This window comes from Periplaneta americana, chromosome 6 (genome assembly GCF_040183065.1).
Source record: "Periplaneta americana isolate PAMFEO1 chromosome 6, P.americana_PAMFEO1_priV1, whole genome shotgun sequence".
Taxonomy (NCBI): Eukaryota; Metazoa; Arthropoda; class Insecta; order Blattodea; family Blattidae; genus Periplaneta; species Periplaneta americana.
Window position 1 is genome coordinate 3113101 of NC_091122.1, and position 25748 is coordinate 3138848.

Below are 25748 nucleotides of genomic sequence, written 5' to 3' on the forward strand. Positions count from 1 at the left end.
ATTTCACACGCTCCATTCTTCTCCATATCCACATTTCAAATGCTTCTATTCGCTTCTCTTCACTTCGTCGTAATGTCCATGTTTCTACCCCATACAATACCACACTCCATACAAAGCACTTTACTAGTCTCTTCCTTAGTTCTTTCTCCAGAGGTCCGCAGAAGATGCTCCTTTTTCTATTAAAAGCTTCCTTGTCCATTGCTATCCTCCTTTTGACTTCCTGGCAGCAGCTCATGTTACTGCTTATAGTACACCCCAAGTATTTGAAGCTGTCCACTTGCTCTACTGCCTCATTTAGAATTCGCAAGTTTACCTTCTTTACTTTTCTTCCTATGACCATGGTCTTCGTCTTGTTTGCATTTATCTTCATCCCATACTGCTCACAGCTGTCATTTAGCTCCAGAAGCATATCCCTTAGTATCATCTCCTCTTTGCTAACAACGCCATATGCAATTTATTCTTCTTTCTCCTACTATCACCCCTCCCATTTTCTGAAAACAGTTCTTCACTAATCCTCCAATTAGATGTTGAAGATGGTAGGTGATAAAAGACATCTTTGACGTACTCCTCTACCTATTTCACTTCCTTCTGACATTTCTTCTCCTATCCTGACTTTGACTCGTTGTTTCAACAAAGATTACTGAACAGTCTCTTCTCTTTCCAATTCAAACCTATTTTCTTTAGGATCCCCACTAGTTTATTCCAATCCACTCTGTCGAAAGCCTTTTCTAGGTCCACAAATACGAAGTAATTCCGTAAAAATAAAAGACAACCCTTTATTCATATATATGTTTTTTGTATTCGAAGTAGTGTTTTAAGTTTTTTGTGTAAATATATTTTCTAATTCTTTTAGGAAGTGTGTACAAAAATATTTAAAACTAACTGTAGCATTTATTATTCTTGACACACCCTGTAATTGATCCCACTGAGTTCTGTAATCCATCTTATGCTTTGGCTAGAAGTACTATATCGTCCGCAAAGATTGAAATGTCTAAAGCTAAAAGCAGTGTAGTATAGAATTAATAGTTCCATTGTTATTTTCTTGAGCAGTTAAAGAAAAGTACATCTTACAAGGCACATATTTGAGTTTCTGGGATCTAATGTATTTTTTCGAACGTCTAAAATATCGTCTTGAAATCATTTATTTAAGATCTCAGTCGATCTATGTGAGTATGATTTTTTGTAATTTGCTTCCGATGGGGTGTATAGTTCCTGAAATTTTGAATAATTTCTTTGAAAGAGTCTTTTTTCAGACATACTGCCTAAGACATTTTAATTTGAAATTCTGTTTTATGTAAGAAAGTACCGGTAATTAAAAAAATTCTTTGTTTTACTGTAAATTTTTATAATTCCATGTACGGTACACCATTTTCTGATAAATATACTCGCAGATAAAACATATGAACACAGTTGTCAAAATATTTAAGAAAAAATCACTGACTACAGATATGTCACAAATACAACCGCTATGCAATGGATATGAGAAAAGGGACGAACTTTTATTTCTTTCGAAATCCCGTAACAGATTTCCTATCGTAATCCTTCCTTTATGTTCATTTTGTATTGAAGAAATTTCCAATTTCCTCAACTGGAATAGAACTGAAGCATTCCAGGTTCAGTCACCGTTAATTCAGTTGAAGATCCTCTGCAACATGTTCCAGATCCTTCCCTGTGTTCCGTGACTGGTACAGTCTGGATGAGGAATGGGAGATTAGGCATGGAATCACGTGATTCGACAGACTGGTAGGGGAACCCCTATTGATCGCCCCGAGTGGGTAGGCAGCCCGTCCGCCATTGCACCAGACAAATAGTTTACGTGGGGGCTAATTCTTTCGACATAACAAACATTTCTGTGCAATTGGATTCAGTTCAACACCGGCTTAAGTCTTTTGTCCCTTAGGTTCAATTTACTACGCCTTATTGAGTGACTTTCAATCCAGAAATCTATTATCGATGTTGTTTTGTCAGATTTAATAGAGTTCTTCTGTTACCGTCTCCTGGCAACAAGAAAAATTGACAGATTGTATTGCAGAAGGTATATAAAATTGACTCGTGGAATTTGCTAGTGTTATTGATTTTACTAAATTCGCCGTCTCTTGTTTTTTAGTGTATTGTAAATTCCACCACGTTCTTCGCTTTAAAGAATTAAATAAATGTATAGCAATTTTACATTTGATTGTCATAAAAACAACCTTAGCTGTCTTAATATAACTGGCCCCTATCCATAGTTTCGTTGGCCTACCTAAACTTACGATAAGAATATTATTAATTTATTATTATTATTATTATTATTATTATTATTATTATTATTATTATTACGCAGGAAATAAGGTAGGCTACTCAGTGTCGTGACTAAAAAAATATCGATTGAAAGAAAATAACACATTTATGTAGCAAGAACATCTTTAGTTTAGAACAAATCGCTGTACACAGACAGACTAGCACTAAAATTATTATATTTCATGTACATCATTCCCTGATAAATTGACTCGTAGATACTGAATATGAACAAAATCCGTCCAATAGTTTAGTAGAAATCGCTGTACACAGACAGACTAGTACTAAAATTATTATATTTCATGTACATCATTCCCTGATAAATTGACTCGTAGATACTGAATATGAACAAAATCCGTCCAATAGTTTAGTAGAAATCGCTGTACACAGACAGACTAGTACTAAAATTATTATATTTCATGTACATCATTCCCTGATAAATTGACTAGTAGATACTGAATATGAACAAAATCCGTCCAATAGTTTAGTAGAAATCGCTGTACATAGACAGACTAGTAATAAAATTATTATATTTCATGCACATCATTCCCTGATAAATTGACTCATAGATACTGAATATGAACAAAATCCGTCCAATAGTTTAGTAGAAATCGCTGTACACAGACAGACTAGTAATAAAATTATTATATTTCATGTACATCATTCCGTGATAAATTGACTAGTAGATACTGAATATGAACAAAATCCGTCCAATAGTTTAGTAGAAATCGCTGTACACAGACAGACTAGTACTAAAATTATTATATTTCATGTACATCATTCCCTGATAAATTGACTAGTAGATACTGAATATGAACAAAATCCGTCCAATAGTTTAGTAGAAATCGCTGTACACAAACAGACTAGTACTAAAATTATTATATTTCATGTACATCATTCCCTGATAAATTGACTAGTAGATACTGAATATGAACAAAATCCGTCCAATAGTTTAGTAGAAATCGCTGTACACAGACAGACTAGTACTAAAATTATTATATTTCATGTACATCATTCCCTGATAAATTGACTAGTAGATACTGAATATGAACAAAATCCGTCCAATAGTTTAGTAGAAATCGCTGTACACAGACAGACTAGTACTAAAATTATTATATTTCATGTACATCATTCCCTGATAAATTGACTAGTAGATACTGAATATGAACAAAATCCGTCCAATAGTTTAGTAGAAATCGCTGTACACAAACAGACTAGTACTAAAATTATTATATTTCATGTACATCATTCCCTGATAAATTGACTAGTAGATACTGAATATGAACAAAATCCGTCCAATAGTTTAGTAGAAATCGCTGTACACAGACAGACTAGTACTAAAATTATTATATCTCATGTACATCATTCCCTGATAAATTGACTAGTAGATACTGAATATGAACAAAATCCGTCCAATAATTTAGTAGATATCGCTGTACACAGATAGACTAGTACTAAAATTATTATATTTCATGTACATCATTCCCTGATAAATTGACTAGTAGATACTGAATATGAACAAAATCCGTCCAATAGTTTAGTAGAAATCGCTGTACACAGACAGACTAGTACTAAAATTATTATATTTCATGTACATCATTCCCTGATAAATTGACTAGTAGATACTGAATATGAACAAAATCCGTCCAATAGTTTAGTAGATATCGCTGTACACAGATAGACTAGTACTAAAATTATTATATTTCATGTACATAATCCCTTGATAAATTGACTAGTAGATACTGAATATGAACAAAATCCGTCCAATAGTTTAGTAGATATCGCTGTAGACAGACAGACTAGTACTAAAATTATTATATTTCATGTACATCATTCCCTGATAAATTGACTCGTAGACACTGAATACGAACAAAATCCGTCCAATAGTTTAGTAGAAATCGCTGTACACAGACAGACTAGTACTAAAATTATTATATTTCATGTACATCATTCCCTGATAAATTGACTCGTAGATACTGAATATGAACAAAATCCGTCCAATAGTTTAGTAGAAATCGCTGTACACAGACAGACTAGTACTAAAATTATTATATTTCATGTACATCATTCCCTGATAAATTGACTAGTAGATACTGAATATGAACAAAATCCGTCCAATAGTTTAGTAGAAATCGCTGTACACAGACAGACTAGTACTAAAATTATTATATTTCATGTACATCATTCCCTGATAAATTGACTAGTAGATACTGAATATGAACAAAATCCGTCCAATAGTTTAGTAGAAATCGCTGTACACAAACAGACTAGTACTAAAATTATTATATTTCATGTACATCATTCCCTGATAAATTGACTAGTAGATACTGAATATGAACAAAATCCGTCCAATAGTTTAGTAGAAATCGCTGTACACAGACAGACTAGTACTAAAATTATTATATCTCATGTACATCATTCCCTGATAAATTGACTAGTAGATACTGAATATGAACAAAATCCGTCCAATAATTTAGTAGATATCGCTGTACACAGATAGACTAGTACTAAAATTATTATATTTCATGTACATCATTCCCTGATAAATTGACTAGTAGATACTGAATATGAACAAAATCCGTCCAATAGTTTAGTAGAAATCGCTGTACACAGACAGACTAGTACTAAAATTATTATATTTCATGTACATCATTCCCTGATAAATTGACTAGTAGATACTGAATATGAACAAAATCCGTCCAATAGTTTAGTAGATATCGCTGTACACAGATAGACTAGTACTAAAATTATTATATTTCATGTACATAATCCCTTGATAAATTGACTAGTAGATACTGAATATGAACAAAATCCGTCCAATAGTTTAGTAGATATCGCTGTAGACAGACAGACTAGTACTAAAATTATTATATTTCATGTACATCATTCCCTGATAAATTGACTCGTAGACACTGAATACGAACAAAATCCGTCCAATAGTTTAGTAGAAATCGCTGTACACAGACAGACTAGTACTAAAATTATTATATTTCATGTACATCATTCCCTGATAAATTGACTCGTAGATACTGAATATGAACAAAATCCGTCCAATAGTTTAGTAGAAATCGCTGTACACAGACTAGTACTAAAATTATTATATTTCATGTACGTCATTCCCTGATAAATTGACTCGTAGATACTGAATATGAACAAAATCCGTCCAATAGTTTAGTAGAAATCGCTGTACACAGACAGACTAGTACTAAAATTATTATATTTCATGTACATCATTCCCTGATAAATTGACTCGTAGATACTGAATATGAACAAAATCCGTCCGGCATTTTGACACTGGTGGTGATACAGTAATGGATGATCTATGTCGTTACGTACATTATCTTTCTTTGTTCATATTTTTTATTCCTGCAAGCCTTAACCCTTTTATGTTTTGAAGGAACGGATTGTTAAGTGAAGTGAAATCTCCTAATTTTTACGATTTGTTGCCATGGATACGAGAAACAGGGGTAAGGAAAATGCAGGGCACTAGGTGCGCACTATGCTTTTACAATTTTTTGTGGCGTCACGTCATCCTTTTGAGGTATTTATCGGGTTTGTAAGTGACGAATATTCAGTGTAAGAGTCCTGGGTTACATTACCGCGAAAATTTGTTGCGGGATTGGATTGCTGTACCGTACTGAAGAGAGTTATGCAATATAAAGTTAAATTTATATCTACGTACCATGTTGAAATGGCTTACAGTTTTTGTCATTCGTCAACGCTAAAAATTGATTTTACTTCGTCATACGATTGCGGAGTACATCGAATTCAATATTGTGCTAGTGACACAAGTCCTTAGAATCCATAGACTGCATTGACACGTTGTTCAAGAATCTGCACATCATGAACTGGCTCAGAATACACAATACTTGTCGGGTACTTTCCATAGGTAAAAGTCTAGTGGGTTTAAGTCCGGTGACCGGGAGGGCCATGTAACAGGACGACCTCGTCCGATCTATCAGCCGGGAAAGATATTGAGATGCTGATGAACGTCAACACGGAAGTGGAGAGGCACTCTATCATGCATCAGCACGTGACCTTTCGTGAGCCAATATCACATATTTTATCAAAAGAGGCAGAGTGTCTTGCAGAAGTCGTAGATACGTGGTCATTATGGAAGAGCGACTGCTCCAAGTAGTGGTCGCTATTTAATCCCAGCCCAAACATTAATTCTGAACCTGATGTGTGCTCTTTGGAGAATGTAATGATATGAATAGTACTGCCCTGCTATCATAGAACACATGCATTTCTGGACACATGTTGAAATATTTTTTTTATTGCTTTTCCTCTCATAAATGACTTTCTGAAGTTTGTTCTTATTTTTCATATTCACCCTGTATGGCTGGTGTTCTGAGACAATTACGTGGTAATTTTCATTGTAGGCTTAAGATTGTATCGAGCCTCGTAAACTTTCATTCATTTATTCATTCAGTCATTCTTTTTGTGCCCAAGAACAGGTGTTTCACTACAAACCCAGCATTCTCCAATCTTTTCTTATTTTCTGTCTTCCTCTTAGTCTCTGCATATGATCCACATATTTTTCTGTCTATCATCTGATATCTTCTTCTGCCCCGAACTCTTCTCCCGTTCACCATTCCTTCCAGTGCATCCTTCAGTAGGCAGTTTCTTCTCAGCCAGTGACCCAGCCAATTCCTTTTCCTCTTCCTGATAAGTTTCAGCATCATTCTTTCTCCACCTACTCTTTCCAACACAGCTTCATTTCTTATTCTGTCTGTCCATTTCACACGCTCCATTCTTCTCCATATCCACATTTCAAATGCTTCTATTCGCTTCTCTTTACTTCGTCGTAATGTCCATGTTTCTGTCCCATACAATACCACACTCCACACAAAGCACTTCACTAGTCTCTTCCTCATTTCTTTTTTGCAGAGGTGCGCAGAAGATGCTCCTTTTTGTATTAAAAAGCTTACTTTGCCATAATTGCTGGTAATTCTTGATGATTGTTGTATTAACAGCAGGAGGAAGTGAAATATGTGAAAGATATTTAGTTAGGACTAAAAATCGTACAAAAACTGTTACAATTTTGTTCCTTTTGGTCAGCAACCTAATCCGAAATGAACACAAAATCGGAGTAAGGCTATAAATAAGTTGATATGTCGTAGTTAAACAACCAAAGTCTTGAAAATGCAGCGAGATGTGTGTAGCTATAGTATTATTCTTTTAGGTATGTGAGAGTACACCCCTGTCCCGTAACAAATGCAAGTGTGGTGGGGTAAACATGGTCGTGCCTTTGACAGTCCGACAGGACAATAAAATTTATTGCTCTTTGACGAGGCGATAAAAAAAAAAGCTACGAAACTGTTTACAAAATGAAAACATTGGTGCGTTTGAATTTTATGGCATTTCAGGACACTCAATATAATAAACAGTGTCATGCAAATGGCATGCTCATCCACTCTCGTTTAAAAATGCTTATGAGGTAGGGTGGAATATAATGTATGTCGTATGAATTCACGCCATAGCTCTGCACAGATGAATTACTTATGCCACTCTTGATGTATCTTGACCGTTTATCTACAGGGTGTAACAGAATAACTTTTCCTATGTTTCTGATGTTAATGGATGGCGTGAAATTAAACATTTATCTACACTAATAATAAATCTGTAGCCGAAATTTTTCTGGTAATTTTCGATTTTCCAAAAATAATTGGTCCTAACATATATAATTAACCACCCTGAAACCGAAAATCGCTTTTTTGAAATTTTTGTTTGTATGTCTGTCTGTCTGTATGTTTGTTACCTTTTCACGCGATAATGGCTGAACCGATTTCGATGAAAATTGGAATATAAATTAAGTTCGTTGTAACTTAGATTTTAGGCTATATGGCATTCAAAATATTTTATTTAAAAGGGGGGTTATAAGGGGGTCTGAATTGAATAAATCTAAATATCTAGCTTATTATTGATTTTTGTGAAAAATGTTACATAACAAAAATTTCTTTAAAAATCATTTCCGATAAGTTTTACTCTTTCAAAAATTTTGATAGGACTGATATTTAATGAGATAAATGAGTTTCAAAATTAAAATAACTGCCATCTAAGGCGGTGTAATGAAATAAACAAATGAATTCGTCTATAAGGGGCCTTGGTCAACAACAATCGAAAGCTATGAATCATAGCCTACAGAGAATGTTTCTGTGTTTGTATGAAGTAATATCGGAAGCTAAATTAACCGGTTTGTGTAATTAATTATTAATTCACCATTGGAAAGTGTAGTTTCTCTAGATGGACATAATGCTATAATGTTATTACAGTAACTTGTGAGTGAATCGAGGTCAGGTAAGATTAAAATAGCTTCTTATGCACAAACAACTTGATAGGCTATTCTGTACATTCGTTTCCTGTATTTCTTAAAATAATGTTTATCTCAGAGAATTAACGAACAACGAGAGTGTATTGATTTAGTATGCAGTAATAGTATGTTAGCTTAGCATTCCATTATTTTATAATCCAAATTTTAACTATGCTCAATTGAATCGAGTTAAAATACATAAAATACATATGCATTAAATGCAATGCAAAAAATTTGGGTAATGAGCCAAGCAGATTATGTTGCCCTGTTGTAAAATAAAATTTGTTCCTCCTGAGATTCGAGAGCCCCCATAACAAATTAAAAAACTTACTTATCGGGGTACATCCGTTATCAACACATTGTTTATATAATATAATATAATATAATATAATATAATATAATATAATATAATATAATATAATATAATATAATTTAAGTTATTTGAAGTGTTCAGAACCATAGTGGGCCAAGCGCCATTTACTGAAGACGTAGAAAACAAGGGTTAAAATTAAGTTATTACCATAATTCAATGGAAACCTATAACAAGTAAAATAAAATATACACATTAAATGTAAATGATGTCAATCTTCATTAAACTATGGTTGCATGTAATAACAATTAAGAAACATGTTAAAGGAATTGTCATTGCACCAAATGAGTGTCCCTGGACCAAAATGATCGCATTTTAATTATTTATATACAATTTAAATTAAGTAACATGTTAAACGATTTATCCTTCTATCAAACACGAATGTTCCCTGGATCAAATGTCCTATTTTAATTATGTAATTACTTTATATTTATTTCTAACGGGTGCAGCGGAGCGCACGGGTACGGCTAGTTCTTAATAAAGTAATGTCAGGAAATGCTTCGTTTTCAAGTGATAGTGGTATGATGTAAAAAAAAAAAAGAATCTCAACTTGGAAAGTTACTTTATTTACTTTCTATGGTTACACAGTAACTTTTTTAATCTAATACCAGATATTAAGAAAATAGTATTGAGAAACTGTAGGAACTGTGCAATATTTGGACTGCCGTTGTTCACACACCAAGTATAACGCCGTATTTTTGAGCAACGAATTCTTCGAAATGAGCCGTTGGGAGCAGTAGTGGTGTAAGTCGGAATTGGGTAATGAGGTTTAAAGTAAAAATTCTGTAAAATACTGCTCACAGTAGCAATTAAATACATAAAAATTTTCACTCAAAATTCAATTACATTTCCCCTTATGGGGACACTATGGTGAATTAATGGTAGAAAATTAAGAAAATTCACTTAAAAATTCATGTCCTCATAGGGGAAGAAATTTTCTCATGAAATTTCGGCCAGTGTATGGGACCGGTGCCCACCCAGCATCGTGATGCACTTGGGGAGCTACGATAGGTAGCGAAAACCGGTTGCGAATGCCAGCTATAACGGCTGGGGGAATCATCGTGCTAACCACACGATACCTCCATTCTGGTTGGATGATCGTCCACCTCTGCTTCGGCATGTGGGCGTGAGGCCAGCAGCCGGCTGGTCGGTCTAGGCCCTTCACGGGCTGTAGTGCCATGGATTATTACTTAAAATTTATTGTGAGACTCTATTTAGACAGCTGAAAAATCTAAATTTATATTCCCAGCCAATATGAAATAAAATTTTGAGAACTTTGTTGCAAGGAGCCTTTTTAGTGACGTCAATATAAAATATATATAAAAAATAATTTTTAAAAACTATTAGCCTTAATTGCACCAAATTCCAACTTAGGAGCGCAGGCCTTCTATGCCCAAGGTTGCGGGTTCAATCCCGGGCCAGGTCGATGGCATTTAAGTATGCTTAAATGCGACAGGCTTATGTCAGTAGATTTACTGGCATGTAAAAGAACTCCTGCGGGACAAAATTCCGGCACATCCGGCGACGCTGATATAACCTCTGCAGTTGCGAGCGTCGTTAAATAAAACATAACATTTAAACATCCAACTTAGGTCTGTTTGTGTAGTTTAAAATTCATAAATTTGGGATGAAAATTGTGGAAGTTTTAAATCTCTCGTAAGTAAAAAAAAGGAAAAAAAGAAAAAGAATACTGAAGAACTAAAGCGTTCTATTACTCAGTAAATTCAGCACATTTCGAAGTCCCGTGTAAATAGTGCATGAAAACAAAAGCTCATCAAAAGGAAAGACAGTCTGTGCACAACAGTTGACTGTCGGAGTGCCATACATCTAATAGAACGTCAATAATTTAACAGAAACAAGCGAAACAAGGTTACGGTAAACATTGCGAGACTTTTTTTTAGATAAACAAGCGAAGGCAGCTTCATTTCGTTGCCATAGTTACATCAAGCTGTTTCTTTAGTAGTATCATTCCGTGTTTGCCATTTTCCACACAGATGGCTTGAACTTTGAACTTTGAATAACATGTATGGTCTCTGTGGGGGTAGTAAAAAAATGTCGATCCTTACCGCCATCACAGCTCCGGTAATCAGCTGGTAATCGTGCTCAACGGCCCGGAAAATGTTGAACAAACTTGAGTACATTGTCACTCGGAGGTGAGGGGAGAAAAATATGAATTCTTGCTTCTAACTGAGGGTGAAATTGTGGTGGTAAAAATCAGAAACCTCTAGAGTGGATCCATTAGATGGGGTGCGTGGGTTATATGTTATGAGGTGGTGGAGATAGTGTTGACAAGAGTGTAATCCCCGTGTTGAGGGGTTGGAGAGGGTGCCAACGGTGGGGAATGCAGTAGACGTGAACACGGGGTGCCAGGAGAGAGCCCCTGTTATGGTGATTTGTGTTTTGGTGCTTATTTGATGATGAATTTTGACTGCTGAGTGTATTTAGAGAGGAAATACTTTACTCAGAAAAAAAATTCCCCTAAATGTTAACACTGTTTTACTCAGTAAGTTCTATCAGTACGATTCTGATTTTTACTGTTATCATTAGAGAAAGTGACAAGCAGTGATTTATCCCTTTACAGTTTTTGAATAACATGTACGGTTTTCTTGCAATTGAGATAAAAAGATTAAAGTATATGTACACCCACAAAACGCAAACAAATGATGAAAAATTAGAATTTTCAAAATATAACTATTTTAACAGAGAATTTAATCCCCTTTAATTTGATATAAGAATTTTCGATTTATGCCTTATAGTTTTCTACATAAGTCCCATTTTCTAAAATCCTGCGTCATCTGCCACGGCCACTTCTACGAAGATCACTCTAAAAGCAATTCACAACATTTTTTTAAATTTTATTTTATTCTAAACCTTTACAATTTATGGAGGTCATTTGAAAGGTGCGGGGATTATGTGGAAAAGTGACATATTGTTCCTGAAGGATGTATCTACATTCTGTGAAAATAGCAAAGTTGTAGGATAAAAATGTAATTTTTAAATAAAGATTGTGGATTACTTTTGGAGTGATCCTCGTAGCAGTCAATCCCCTCGTCCAGCATTGCTTGCAAAATAAACTTCTTTCTAGTCCCGAAATAGATGTACAGATATCAGGGCATGATCATTAGATTGAAAACACGTTTTTACATAATGAAGTAATTTATAATCTTTTACTTTTAGTCATAAAACTGTAAATTTGTGTGCCAATGATGTTGTACGTCATTTTGATAAGAGTCCAAAAGTAGAAATTAAAATTCTGAGGAGGATGGGCATAAACCCTGGGACAAACACCATCGCAGGATTTGTTGCATCAATGGAAATAGGGACAAAAATGCTAAAAAAAAAAACATTGAACACCTGAAGTTAAAACAAGGAGGAGGTATTTGAGAGGCAGAAAGAAGCTGAAACTAGACCGACATGAAGCTGCTTAAGGGGTGACATATGATGATGGAGTCTTCTAGGCTCTGAAAGTTTGTGGCTCATTTCCTGTAAATAGTAATTTTAGAATATTTAATTCTTTTAAACATGATATCTCAGCCAAATATTGTGATATCAAGAAGATATTGGTGCCATTTTGAAGCGTGAAATGTCCCCTAAAAATAAGTAAAATAACATTAATATAGTTAATAATTATCTATGGATTTTTTACTTGATTTATGCAACATAAAATATTAGTATGAGTTACATATATGGTAATATTTATTTAATGTAAATGAAAATAAAAAATAGCTCTATGTCAGGCACTAAAGAATAGTTTTAGCTATAAAACAGTGAAGAAACTGTGGCTCTATCTTAAAAACTGCATGAGCTATCATGTTTGAAGTTGCATGTCAAAATTATAAACAAAATAATTTTTATAAACAATTCAGACATAATTTCAAGGGATCTGTTCACTTCATCCTCTTTCTGGTACCATTCTCAATTGTATAAACATTTTACAGAGCAAAATTATATGAAAGAAATTTTTTTGTATGTAAAGGTGTACATATACCTTAACACGTATAGTTATTTCCTGCCTTTAGAAATTTTGGCAACCATACTGTAGTGAGTAGGGGATGGAATACTGCTGAGTTTGTGTGTGTATTGGTAGATGAGATGGCGATGCGCCGTTGCCAAATTACGCAGACTTTCAACCCAATTTTGTAATTAATCATGCTTTTAATTTCCAGAACCATAACAGGTTTTTATTAGTGCTGTTGATCGATCAAAATATTTAATCGATTAACTATTTGAATATAATTGATTAATCGATAGATTAACCAAGTTTTGATCGAGTTGAAAATATATTTTAATATACTGTAGTACACAATTATTGTTAAATTTAACTTGAGTTCGGTGATAAGCATAAGTATCAAATGTTGTATATATGTATAATTATATTGTTGTTATATTACAAAACAACTATTTTAATTACTGGCTAACATATTTATCATGAGGCTCATAATTTATTGTGTCAATTTCTCCGGGAATTTTTGAGACAAACATAAATAACAAAAAGTATGAAGACTCACCTAGTTAATACTGCTTCATCCATGATTTTAAACATGTGAGTTCATTCACATGCTCCGAATTAAGTGCCGCTCCACGTTTAGTAACAATGTTTCCTGCATCACTAAACACGAAAAAACTTTTTTTCTGTCAAGCACTTCTCCACGATCGTTCAATTTAAATCCAAACGTTTCACCGAGTTTACCTCTCAAATTCTCATATGACATAATGGAGTTCACACTTTTCACAGACCACAGAAAACTGTTTTTTTTTTTTCTTTATCAAACTAAACACACAAACTTCATATACAAACTCAGTACAGAAACTGCAACTGCAAAATTACAGAGGTCGAAACAGAAGACTGGCCCCTATTGTAATCGAATTACCAGATTTTAGAAAGAGAAGAAGGTAGTTACTCTCTCACTTGCACACAGTGTAGACATGGCTATTTTATAAGGGACGAGGGGGACGAATCCCAGAAAAGTATGTATTTCATTTGCTAGGAAAATGAGCTGATACCTAGTTGGAAGTTTTCTTGGAAAACCACAAAACTTTAATAGGAGTTTCGCATTGTGTTTCAACTTTCAATAGAGGTAGACTAGGTCACTGTCCTCATATCTCCATCTCTTTCTGAAGTATTTGTGCAAAGATTTTCCCTACGCTACCTGGTTTACAGTTAGAAAATAACAGTACTATTGTCCTTTTAAGTAAGCAATTTCCGAGAGAAGAATATTGTCGGAATTTTTAGTATGAGTTTGTATTAACAAAATAATAATTAATATCAACTACAACCGATTAATTTTAATCGACTCAATTATTCGATTAAATATTTTTGATCCATTAATCTTACAACAGAAATTAATCGATTAAATCCCACATCACTAGTTTTTATACATTTTAATGTAATCCATTGCCCCTTTCAGTCTGCAGAATTATGCATCGCTTCCACCCTGGAGATATACAGGGTGATCCGTAAGTAATGTCATTAATTTCAGGGGGTTAGTCTTTGAGATATTTCAAACAAAAAACTTTATAGAGTTTTGCTCGTTTTTGCTTTCTTTTAGAGATAAAAATTATTTTATATGAAACATTTCATAGCGTCTTCTGAAAAAAATAATTGATTGAATTCCCAATATGCTCAGTTAATTTAAGAGAGCAGTGTATTATGATAATGAATGATTGAAAGAATTTCAGTTTTGTTCTTTAAATGTGCAGAAATTTGATCAGAAGAAATGTAACATTGTAAAATTCTTTTGCAGAACGAAAAGTTACATTTCTTCGGATCAAATTTCTGCACATTTAAAGGACAAAACTAAAATTCTTTTAAACATTTCTTATCACAATACACTACTCTCTTAAATTGACAGAACATAGTCGAAATTAAATCAATAGGCTAGCTTTCCCAAAACACGCTATGAAATGTTACATATAAAACAATTTTTATCTCGAAAATAAAGTAAAAACAAGCAAAATTTTATGATATTAATGGGGAAAAATTGTTCCAGTACCGGGTATTGAACCCGGGACATTTGGCTAAGCGCGCCAACTTTCAACCATTGAGCTATACAGGAACGATACGTTACCACGGGCCAATTCTTCCCTTCCAGGAAGCCAGATTTGAGCAAAATTGTACTAAATCTTTTAATTTGAAATATCTCAAAGAATACTTACTTACTTACTTACAAATGGCTTTTAAGGAACCCGAAGGTTCATTGCCGCCCTCACATAAGCCCGCCATCGGTCCCTATCCTGTGCAAGATTAAGCCAGTCTCTATCATCATATCCCACCTCCCTCAAATCCATTTTAATATTATCCTCCCATCTACGTCTCGGCCTCCCTAAAGGTCTTTTTCCCTCCGGTCTCCCAACTAACACTCTATATGCATTTCTGGATTCGCCCTTACGTGCTACATGCCCTGCCCATCTCAAACGTCTGGATTTCAAGTTCCTAATTATGTCAGGTGAAGAATACAATGTGTGCAGTTCTGTGTTGTGTAACTTTCTCCATTCTCCTGTAACTTCATCCCGCTTAGCCCCAAATATTTTCCTAAGCACCTTATTCTCAACCACCCTTAACCTATGTTCCTCTCTCAGAGTGAGAGTCCAAGTTTCACAGCCATATAGAAGAACCGGTAATATAACTGTTTTATAAATTCTAACTTTCAGATTTTTGGAGAGCAGACTGGATGATAAGAGCTTCTCAACCGAATAATAACACGCATTTCCCATATTTATTCTGCGTTTAATTTCCTCCCGAGTGTCATTTATATTTGTTACTGTTGCTCCAAGATATTTGAATTTTTCCACCTCTTCGAAGGATAAATCTCCAATATTTATATTTCCATTTCGTACAATATTCCCGTCACGAGACATAATCATATACTTTGTCTTTTCGGGATTTACTTCCAAACCGATCGCTTTACTTGCTTCAAGTAAAATTTCCGTGTTTTCCCTAACCGTTTGTGTATTTTCTCCTAACATATTCACGTCATCCGCATAGACAAGAAGCTGATGTAGCCCGTTCAATTCCAAACCCTGCCTGTTATCCTGAACTTTCCTAATGGCATATTCTATAGCGAAGTTAAAAAGTAAAGGTGATAGTGCATCTCCCTGCTTTAGCCCGCAGTGAATTGGAAAAGGATCAGATAGAAACTGACCTATACGGACTCTGCTGTATGTTTCACTGAGACACATTTTAATTAATCGAACTAGTTTCTTGGGAATACCAAATTCAATAAGAATATCATATAATACTTCCCTCTTAACCGAGTCATATGCCTTTTTGAAATCTATGAATAACTGATGTACTGTACCCTTATACTCCCATTTTTTCTCCATTATCTGCCGAATACAAAAAATCTGATCAATAGTCGATCTATTACGCCGAAAACCGCACTGATGATCCCCAATAATTTCATCTACGTACGGAGTTAATCTCCTCAAAAGAATATTGGACAAAATTTTGTACGACGTCAACAGAAGTGATATTCCTCGAAAGTTACCACAGTTGGTTTTGTCCCCCTTTTTAAAAATAGGTACAATTATGGACTCCTTCCATTGATCTGGTACAATTTCCTTTTCCCAAATAGCAAGTACAAGTTTATAAATTTCGCTATATAATGCACTTCCACCCTCTTGTATTAATTCTGCTGGAATCTGATCGATACCTGGAGACTTGTACTTTTTCAGATTTTCTATCGCAATTTCGACTTCTGAAAGCGTGGGTTCGGGTATAAATGGCTCAGCAGTTTGTATTTCAATTTCGTCCCGATCATTTCTATTTGGCCTATGTACATTTAGTAGTTGCGCAAAATAGTTTTTCCATCTGTTTAGGATTGATGGAGAGTCTGCAAGCAAGTCACCATTCTCATCCTTGATCACGTTTACCCTTGGCTGATATCCGTTCTTAAATTCCTTTATACCCTTATATAAATCTCGAATGTTTTTATTCTTACTATTTGTTTCTACCTCATTCAGTTTTTCCTTCAAGTAACCTCTCTTTTTATTCCTAAGTGTACGACTTGCTTCCCGTCTTTCATTGAAATAATTACCTCTCTTCTCCTCAACTGGATCCTGTAAGAATTTCAATTTTGCCTGTTTCCTTCTTTCTACTACCATGCAACAATCTTCATCAAACCACGGTTTCTTTTTCTTAGTTTCATAATAACCTATGCTCTGCTCAGCTGCAATTTTGATACTATCTCTGATATTTTCCCACACGCTATTAACATCTAATTCTTTCTCAACTTCGTCGGAACTTTCTAAAGTGGCAAACCTATTCGAAATTTCGACCTGATAATTTTGCTTAGCTTCCTCGTCCTTTAATTTCAAAATATTGAATTTAGTAATATTAACTTGTTGCTCTACTCGCTTGGCTACTGATAATCTTTCTCTTAATTCTCCAATCACCAAATAATGGTCAGAATTACAGTCTGCACCCCTGAAAGTTCGAATATCTACTATACTAGTATGTCTCCGTTTATCTATCAAGATGTGATCAATTTGGTTGTGTGTCAATCCATCTGGAGAAGTCCAAGTATATTTATGTATATCCTTATGGGGGAATGTTGTACTTTTGACAATTAAATTTTTCGATGTGGCAAAGTTGACTAATCTAACTCCATTGTCACTACTAATTGCGTGTAGGCTCTCTTTTCCAATAGTTGGTCTAAAAATCTCCTCCCGTCCTACTTTAGCGTTGAAATCCCCCAATAAAATTTTCATATGATATCTAGGGAACTGATCAAAAGTATGTTCCAATTCCTCATAGAAGCTATCCTTTATATAGTCGTCTTTCTCTTCTGTAGGGGCGTGAGCATTTATAACCATGATGTCGCACCATATCTCAAAGAATAACCCTCTAAAATTAATGACATTACTTAGAGTTCACTCTGTATATTACATGACTACGTATCCCGTTGTTTCGTAAAAATCTGTGGTCTTGTTCCGGAAAGCTGTTGCCACTCCTTTGCTGTATGCCAGCGTGCTGTCTTGAGGCTGGCCTGGCTTTCTATACGGAAGCTGCAGTACACGCGTTGTCATGGATACGCCGTGAAACAAAACACTGCTCCATATCTTGTTCTCTGTCATTAGCGCTGAGTGAATCATAGCTGACAATTGACTGCAGCTACGCGCGAGTAATGATCAAGTGTGAAGATAATATCGCTGTCACGTGACCGTTCCTCGGCTGTAACGATCATGTCAGCCGGTAATTAAACGAGGAGGAAAACATTCAATTAGGCTATTTGCAAGCAACTTTTCTCGTCATGTTGTTATGTGTAGGCACTTTAATGGTTCGTGGTGGGCATGGGTGGCACCACTGGACATTTGCTGTCACGGTGAGGGAAGGAAAGTAATCGAGAGACGGAAGCATTGTTGTCACGTTTCTCTTGGAGGGTGAGGGATTGTTTATCAATTTATTTCCAATGTGTATCAGTGCCCAAAATACAGTGTGTCCGAAATTGATGTATACACATTTTGAAACACTATTTCTCAGCAACGAAATGAGACAGAAATACGATTTTTGCTGTTTTGTATTCCTTAAGGGGAGAGGATGGTATTTTTTGGTGAAAAATGAGTGAATTGAAAAAAAAAATCTTTAAAATACTCTGTGATATGTGTTGAATGCATTGCATAACATTTTGTGGGTATTTGTGTCCTTATCGGATGTTGAGACGTCATTTTTAAACTTCCTTCGCTATGGATTTTTAAATCACTCGCCCACTTTTATTGTTGTTTCCGGTAAATTAAATTTTCCAAAAAAAAAAAAAAATTAAATACTCTTTGATATGTGTGGAACGCATTGCATAACATTTTGTGGGTATTTGTGTCCTTATCGGATGTTGAGTCGCCATTTTTAAACTTCCTGCGCTATGGATTTTTAAATCACTCGCCCACTTTTATTGTTGTTTCCGGTAAATTAAATTTTCCAAAAAAAAAAAATTAAATACTCTTTGATATGTGTGGAATGCATTGCATAACATTTTGTGGGTATTTGTGCCCTTATCGGATGTTGAGTCGCCATTTTTAAACTTCCTGCGCTATGGATTTTTAAATCACTCGCCCACTTTTATTGTTGTTTCCGGTAAATTAAGTTTTCCAAAAAAAAAAAAATTAAATACTCTTTGATATGTGTGGAATGCATTGCATAACATTTTGTGGGTATTTGTGCCCTTATCGGATGTTGAGTCGTCATTTTTAAACTTCCTGCGCTATGGATTTTTAAATTACTCGCCCGCTTTTGTCGGTTTCCGGTAACTTCATTTTTTATGCTACATTGCCAGACAAAAATGGATATAATTTCTGAACTATTAAAGATACGTGCATGAAATTTAGAACACATTCTTTAGACTATTAGGAAAAGTTTCTCTGTAACAGAATTTTGTTAATTGATTTCATTTTAAAAATACGTCCGTTTGTTTGCAAGAAAGGAAATCAGAAAATTGTTATTAAATTTTAGTTGTTTATTTTACAAACGTAGGGACTAATATCAAAATTCTGTTACAGACAGTTTGTAGAACATGCTTTTGCAAATACATTGCAAAAAACTGTTTGAATCTATCTTTGAAAACGGTTTAGATATATCGGTTTCAGTAGCCTACAATCCTGCATTGGGTATATATATATTTTTTTTCAAATTTGGGCCTCCAAATAATTTTTTTTTTTTTAATATTTATATTTGGTTGAGTTGCCACAGCAATGAGCTCTGTACACACAAAAATTGCAGAGTTATCCTTCGAAGAGTTGGAAAAATTCAAATATCTGGGAGCAACAGTAACAAATATAAATGACGCTCGGGAGGAAATTAAACACAGAATAAATATGTGAAATGCCTGTTATTATTCGGTTGAGAAGCTTTTGTCATCTAGTCTGCTGTCCAAAAATCTGAAAGTTAGAATTTATAAAACAGTTATATTACCGGTTGTTCTGTATGGTTGTGAAACTTGGACTGTCACTTTGAGAGAGGAACAGGGATTAATGGTGTTTGAAAATAAGGTTCTTAGGAAAATATTTGGGGCTAAGAGGGATGAAGTTACAGGAGAATGTAGAAAGTTACACAACACAGAACTGCACGCATTGTATTCTTCACCTGACATAATTAGGAACATTAAATCCAGACATTTGAGATGGGCAGGGCATGTAGCACGTATGGGCGAATCCAGAAATGCATATAGAGTGTTAGTTGGGAGACCGGAGGGAAAAAGACCTTTGGGGAGGCCGAGACGTAGATGAGAAGATAATATTAAAATGGATTTGAGGGAGGTGGGATATGGTGATAGAGACTGGATTAATCTTGCACAGGATAGGGACCGATGGCGTGCTTATGTGAGGGCGGCAATGAACCTCCGGGTTCCTTAAAAGCCAGTAAGTAAGTAAGTAAGTAAGTATGAGCTCTCTACATACAAAAAATTAATATTTTACACCAAATAGAAAAAAAGTTTTAAAAGATACCATCCTCTTCCCTTAAGCCCGTACATGTTCAAAATGGCCCCCTTCCGACACAGTACACTCCCAACAACGACGTACAACAGAGCGACTTATCAACTGGATTGTTGCTAATGGAATATCATTACAGCCATGTTCAATCTGAACTCTCAGTTCCTCCAGTGTTTATGGTTTTGTGTCGTACACTGTGTCTTTTAGAGCTTTGTGTCTCAAAATTCTGAGATAAATAAAAAAAAAATATTCCAGAAAGCTGATGGCAATCAGAGAACGTGATGAAACTTTGCCCCTTTGAATTCACTCAGGGGTCCGCGGACCACACGTTAGGAACCGCCGCCTTACAACACAGAGACAGTTGGCTGCCATTTAACAACCACGAGCCTCCAGGAGTTTCAATTTGTTGGTGTGCTGCAAGATGCTGAAATGCAGGGATTAAGACAACCACACAGCGAGGGAGCTATAAATAGACCGCTAGCACGTGAAGCTGAGGGAGAGGAGTCCAGCGGTGTAGCGGCTCGAGGTAGGCATGACTCCAGGACCACGTTACAGCATCGAGAAATTACACTATTTTGATTGGAGTACTCTTTTTTAATCATCTGCACATGTTTCGATTGTCAGTTTTTGAGCCTGGTGTAATCTTGTTGCCATAACAACTACAATATTCCTGCAAACCCATTTCAGTAAAGCTGATTGTATACGGTAATATTTTCAAGTTCAACTTTTGACAAGACTTTTTAGCCGAGAGAGGTGGCTCAGACGGTAATGTTTGAGACTCCCATTCGGGAGGTCCCGGGCTCAAACCCCGTGGTAAGCTAATCTGAGTGGGTTTTTTTTATGATTTCCTTCAGTTACAAATACGAATGTCGGATTGGAAATTTAGATATTATAGTTCATCACCGCCTTAATCATCAATATCATTAATCATTGAAATAAAATCTAAAATCAGTTACATGAATACAAGCCATATGTTTTTTCCTCAGAAACTAACACAGCTAGAAGATCGCAGTTTTTACAGCTTATCTAAAGTAATGCATTGACCACCGAACTGTAGTTTCAGGTCATTTGGATTTCGTTGTTAATGAATCTATATAATTTGAACTGGTAATGGAAATTGCGGGAAAACGGCTGAACGGATTTTAATTAATGACCCGCCATTTTTAAGATTGGCATCTAAGGATTTTCAGAGAAATAGTAACTTTCAGTGAAGAGTTAGTTTTCCTACATAATTTTCCTATTTTCCGAAATCCATTTTTCGTCACTTTTGAAAACTAATTGCATTTCAGAATAAAACAAAACACACACTACAATAAACAATAGGATATTACACGAAGGCCATGACGTGCAGGATTGCTGACATATTTAGAGTTCAGATTCAATTGGTTATTAAAAACTTCAAGACTTACTAAAAATAATTTACAGGTCTGATTCTGCGGTGTGAAATTTTCTGAGTACAGCTGTGTATTGGATATTAAAAACTACAAAATGTGAGGTGGTTTGATGACATTATTACCATTAGAAATGAAATATTATTATAGTTTATGCCATGATATGACTATTAATTGTACATATTAATGCTATATTGATGATATGAAAGTGAAACGTTTTTGAGTTATATAAGTAGATGTACAGATTATCTTAAATTAGATCTTCATTTCTATAATTTGCTGAGTGGCGGCTATTATACAAATGAACTTACAAAACTTACATAAGACAAAAATATTGTTATTAAAAATCAAATATTTTCGTAGTTATTAATCAAGTGGGGTTGAGTCTTTTTCATATACTTAATGGCGGTGTAGTGTAGATATTGATATGTGTCATTGTCTTCAGTATTGGCTCGAGAGAGCGCAAAAATTACAGTTCCTAAGGAAAGATCAAAAGGTATTACTTACTGATAAAATAAGAGGCCTAGAAAATTTTGTAGTCTCCAGATCATTTCAGCAAGATCTCTTAGCAGGATAAAATGATTTTACCCTCTACATTTCAAGCTCTACATGCAGCAGCTATACCAAGATGCTATGTCTATTGTTCGAAAGCATAGCAAACCTGACTTTTTTTAACTTTCGTCTACAATCCACAATGACCTGAAATAGCTATTGCTTTACTCCAATATGAAAAACCCACTGATCATCCTGACATTGTTATTTGCGTTTTCGCGTTGAAACTCAAAAACTGAAGGTGGATAGGTTCAAGAAAAAGTATTTGGCATAAAAAAAACATTCAGAGGGAGTATGTTTCATTATTATGGAAGCAAATAACTTTCAAAATGTCTGGTATTCTTCATTGAAAATAAATCTTAAAAATGTTTATTTGAACTTCTAATGAGCTTAGTTTGCAGGACAAGCCAATAGTATGAATGTAATTTTATATTTCTGAAAATTCAGACAGTTGGTTACAAAGCAAATAGTAGCTTATTATTTTCACAGTGTACACTTTCTAGACCTGAGCTTAGAAGTTAATAGATAATTAATCAACAGTAAATTTTCAGTAATATGTGTAATACTTCATGAGATTAAAAGTACTTAAATATGATTAATTTAACTTTTTTTAATGTAGGGTCTCTGATCACACCTTAAGAACCACATGTCTGCAGATTCGATTTTCCTTTTTGCTTGAAATTGTTCAGAGATCATTTTTCGCTGCCGTAGTTTAATATATAACTCTTTTTTCTTTTGCCTAATGGCGGGTATTTGACTGTTCGTCATTCACCAATGTGAAGCCAGTCGTGTAGAACAATTTACCGACAGAGTCGTTGCCCAGGTCGCACCATAGAAGGCTGATTTACGCTACACCCGGGATAAGATGAGATGATGATAGAGATTTTTTGGGATACCACAGGGGAACCGGAGTTCCCGGGCTTGCCCAACACAAGTTATAAATCGGAGGTATGTCGGGGATCGATCACTTAAAATCACCAACTTCGTGTTTTCTCTTGTCTGAAAAGGCTCTCGTTTTCAAATATCTGGGAAGTTATTAATTTCTTGACACTCTTTATTTGGACCACCCTGTAGCAAGCACCTCAATTCGGCCTGAAGTCCATCCCGTGCCGCATACACCCTCTACTATGATCTCGGGGATGTAATATAACCCTCTCGGGGGTACAAGACAAGCACCCTCTGCGGGGGTGTTAGGAAGTGTGCATTTAATTATGAGATTCTCCCATCATGCATTGCGCCACGGCGGGTCACGTATTTGCGGTGGACCTCCGGGGCATGGACACGTGGTCCATTTACGAAATGAGATGGCCGAAACACTCACAGCGCCGCCCGTATACTTAACATTATTACGAATTGGGTTGGTCGCGTGGGGGACGTCAAAAGATTTGTGAAGCCGGGATCCTGACGTTTTCGGTACGTCCAGAATACTGCTGCAAGAATTTAATCTCAAAGTATGAAATGGAGAAGAGGTCGAAGTAATGGTTCTATGGTACTTAAGGGAAGAGGATGGTATTTTTTTGGTGAAAAATGAGTAAATTAAAAACAAAATTCTTTAAAATACTCTGTGATATGTGTGGAATGCATTGCATAACATTTTGTGGGTATTTGTGCCCTTATCGGATGTTGAGACGTCATTTTTAAACTTCCTGCGTTATGGATTTTTAAATCACTCGCCCAATTTAATTGTTGTTTCCCGTAAATTAAATTTTTAAATTTTTTTTCTTTAAAATACCCTTTGATATGTATGGAATGCATTGCATAACATTTTGTGGGTATTTGTGCCCTTATCGGATATTGAGTCGCCATTTTTAAACTTCCTGCACTATGGATTTTTAAATCACTCGCCCGCTTTTATTGTTGTTTTCGGCAAATTAAATTAAAAAAAGGCTTTTATTCTTTAAAATACCCTTTGTTATGTGTGGAATGCATTGCATAACATTTTGTGGGTATTTGTGCCCTTATCGGATGTTGAGACGTCATTTTTAAACTTCCTGCGGTATGGATTTTTAAATCACTCGCCCAGTTTTATTGTTGTTTCCAGTAAATTAAATTTAAAAAAAAGTTTCTTTTTCTTTAAAATACCCTTTGATATGTGTGGAATGCATTGCGTAACATTTTGTGGGTATTTGCGCCCTTATCGGATGTTGAGACGTCATTTTTAAACTTCCTGCGTTATGGATTTTTAAATCACTCGCCAACTTTTATTGTTGTTTCCAGTAAATTAAATTAAAAAAAAAGTTTCTTTTTCTTTAAAATACCCTTTGATATGTGTGGAATGCATTGCATAGTATTTTGTGGGTATTTGTGCCCTTATCGGATGTTGAGTCGCCATTTTTAAACTTCCTGCGTTATGGATTTTTAAATCACTCGCCCAGTTTTATTGTTGTTTCCAGTAAATTAAATTAAAAAAAAAAGTTTCTTTTTCTTTAAAATACCCTTTGATATGTGTGGAATGCATTGCATAACATTTTGTGGGTATTTGTGCCCTTATCGGATGTTGAGACGTCATTTTTAAACTTCCTGCGGTATGGATTTTTAAATCACTCGCCCACTTTTATTGTTGTTTTCGGTAAATGAAATGTTCAAAAAAAGGTTTTTTTTTCTTTAAAATACCCTTTCATATGTGTGGAATGCATTGCATAACATTTTGTGGGTATTTGTGCCCTTATCGGATGTTGAGTCGCCATTTTTAAACTTCCTGTGCTATGGATTTTTAAATCACTCGCCCACTTTTATTGTTGTTACCAGTAAATTAAATTTAAAAAAAAGTTTCTTTTTCTTTAAAATACCCTTTGATATGTATGGAATGCATTGCATAACATTTTGTGGGTATTTGTGCCCTTATCGGATATTGAGTCGCCATTTTTAAACTTCCTGCACTATGGATTTTTAAATCACTCGCCCGCTTTTATTGTTGTTTTCGGCAAATTAAATTAAAAAAAGGCTTTTATTCTTTAAAATACCCTTTGTTATGTGTGGAATGCATTGCATAACATTTTGTGGGTATTTGTGCCCTTATCGGATGTTGAGACGTCATTTTTAAACTTCCTGCGGTATGGATTTTTAAATTACTCGCCCACTTTTATTGTTGTTTTCGGTAAATGAAATGTTCAAAAAAAGGTTTTTTTTCTTTAAAATACCCTTTCATATGTGTGGAATGCATTGCATAACATTTTGTGGGTATTTGTCCCCTTATCGGATGTTGAGTCGCCATTTTTAAACTTCCTGTGCTATGGATTTTTAAATCACTCGCCCACTTTTATTGTTGTTACCAGTAAATTAAATTAAAAAAAAAGTTTCTTTTTCTTTAAAATACCCTTTCATATGTGTGGAATGCATTGCATAACATTTTGTGGGTATTTGTGCCCTTATCGGATGTTGAGACGTCATTTTTAAACTTCCAGCGCTATGGATTTTTAAATCA

At 35.0% G+C, this 25748-nt stretch overlaps 1 protein-coding gene across 5 annotated transcripts in view; it reads left to right on the forward strand.

Annotated features, from left to right (window-relative positions):
* rut (adenylate cyclase rutabaga) overlaps positions 1-25748 on the forward strand; it is a 681419-nt gene that overhangs the window by 346952 nt on the left and 308719 nt on the right. The window lies entirely within an intron of this gene.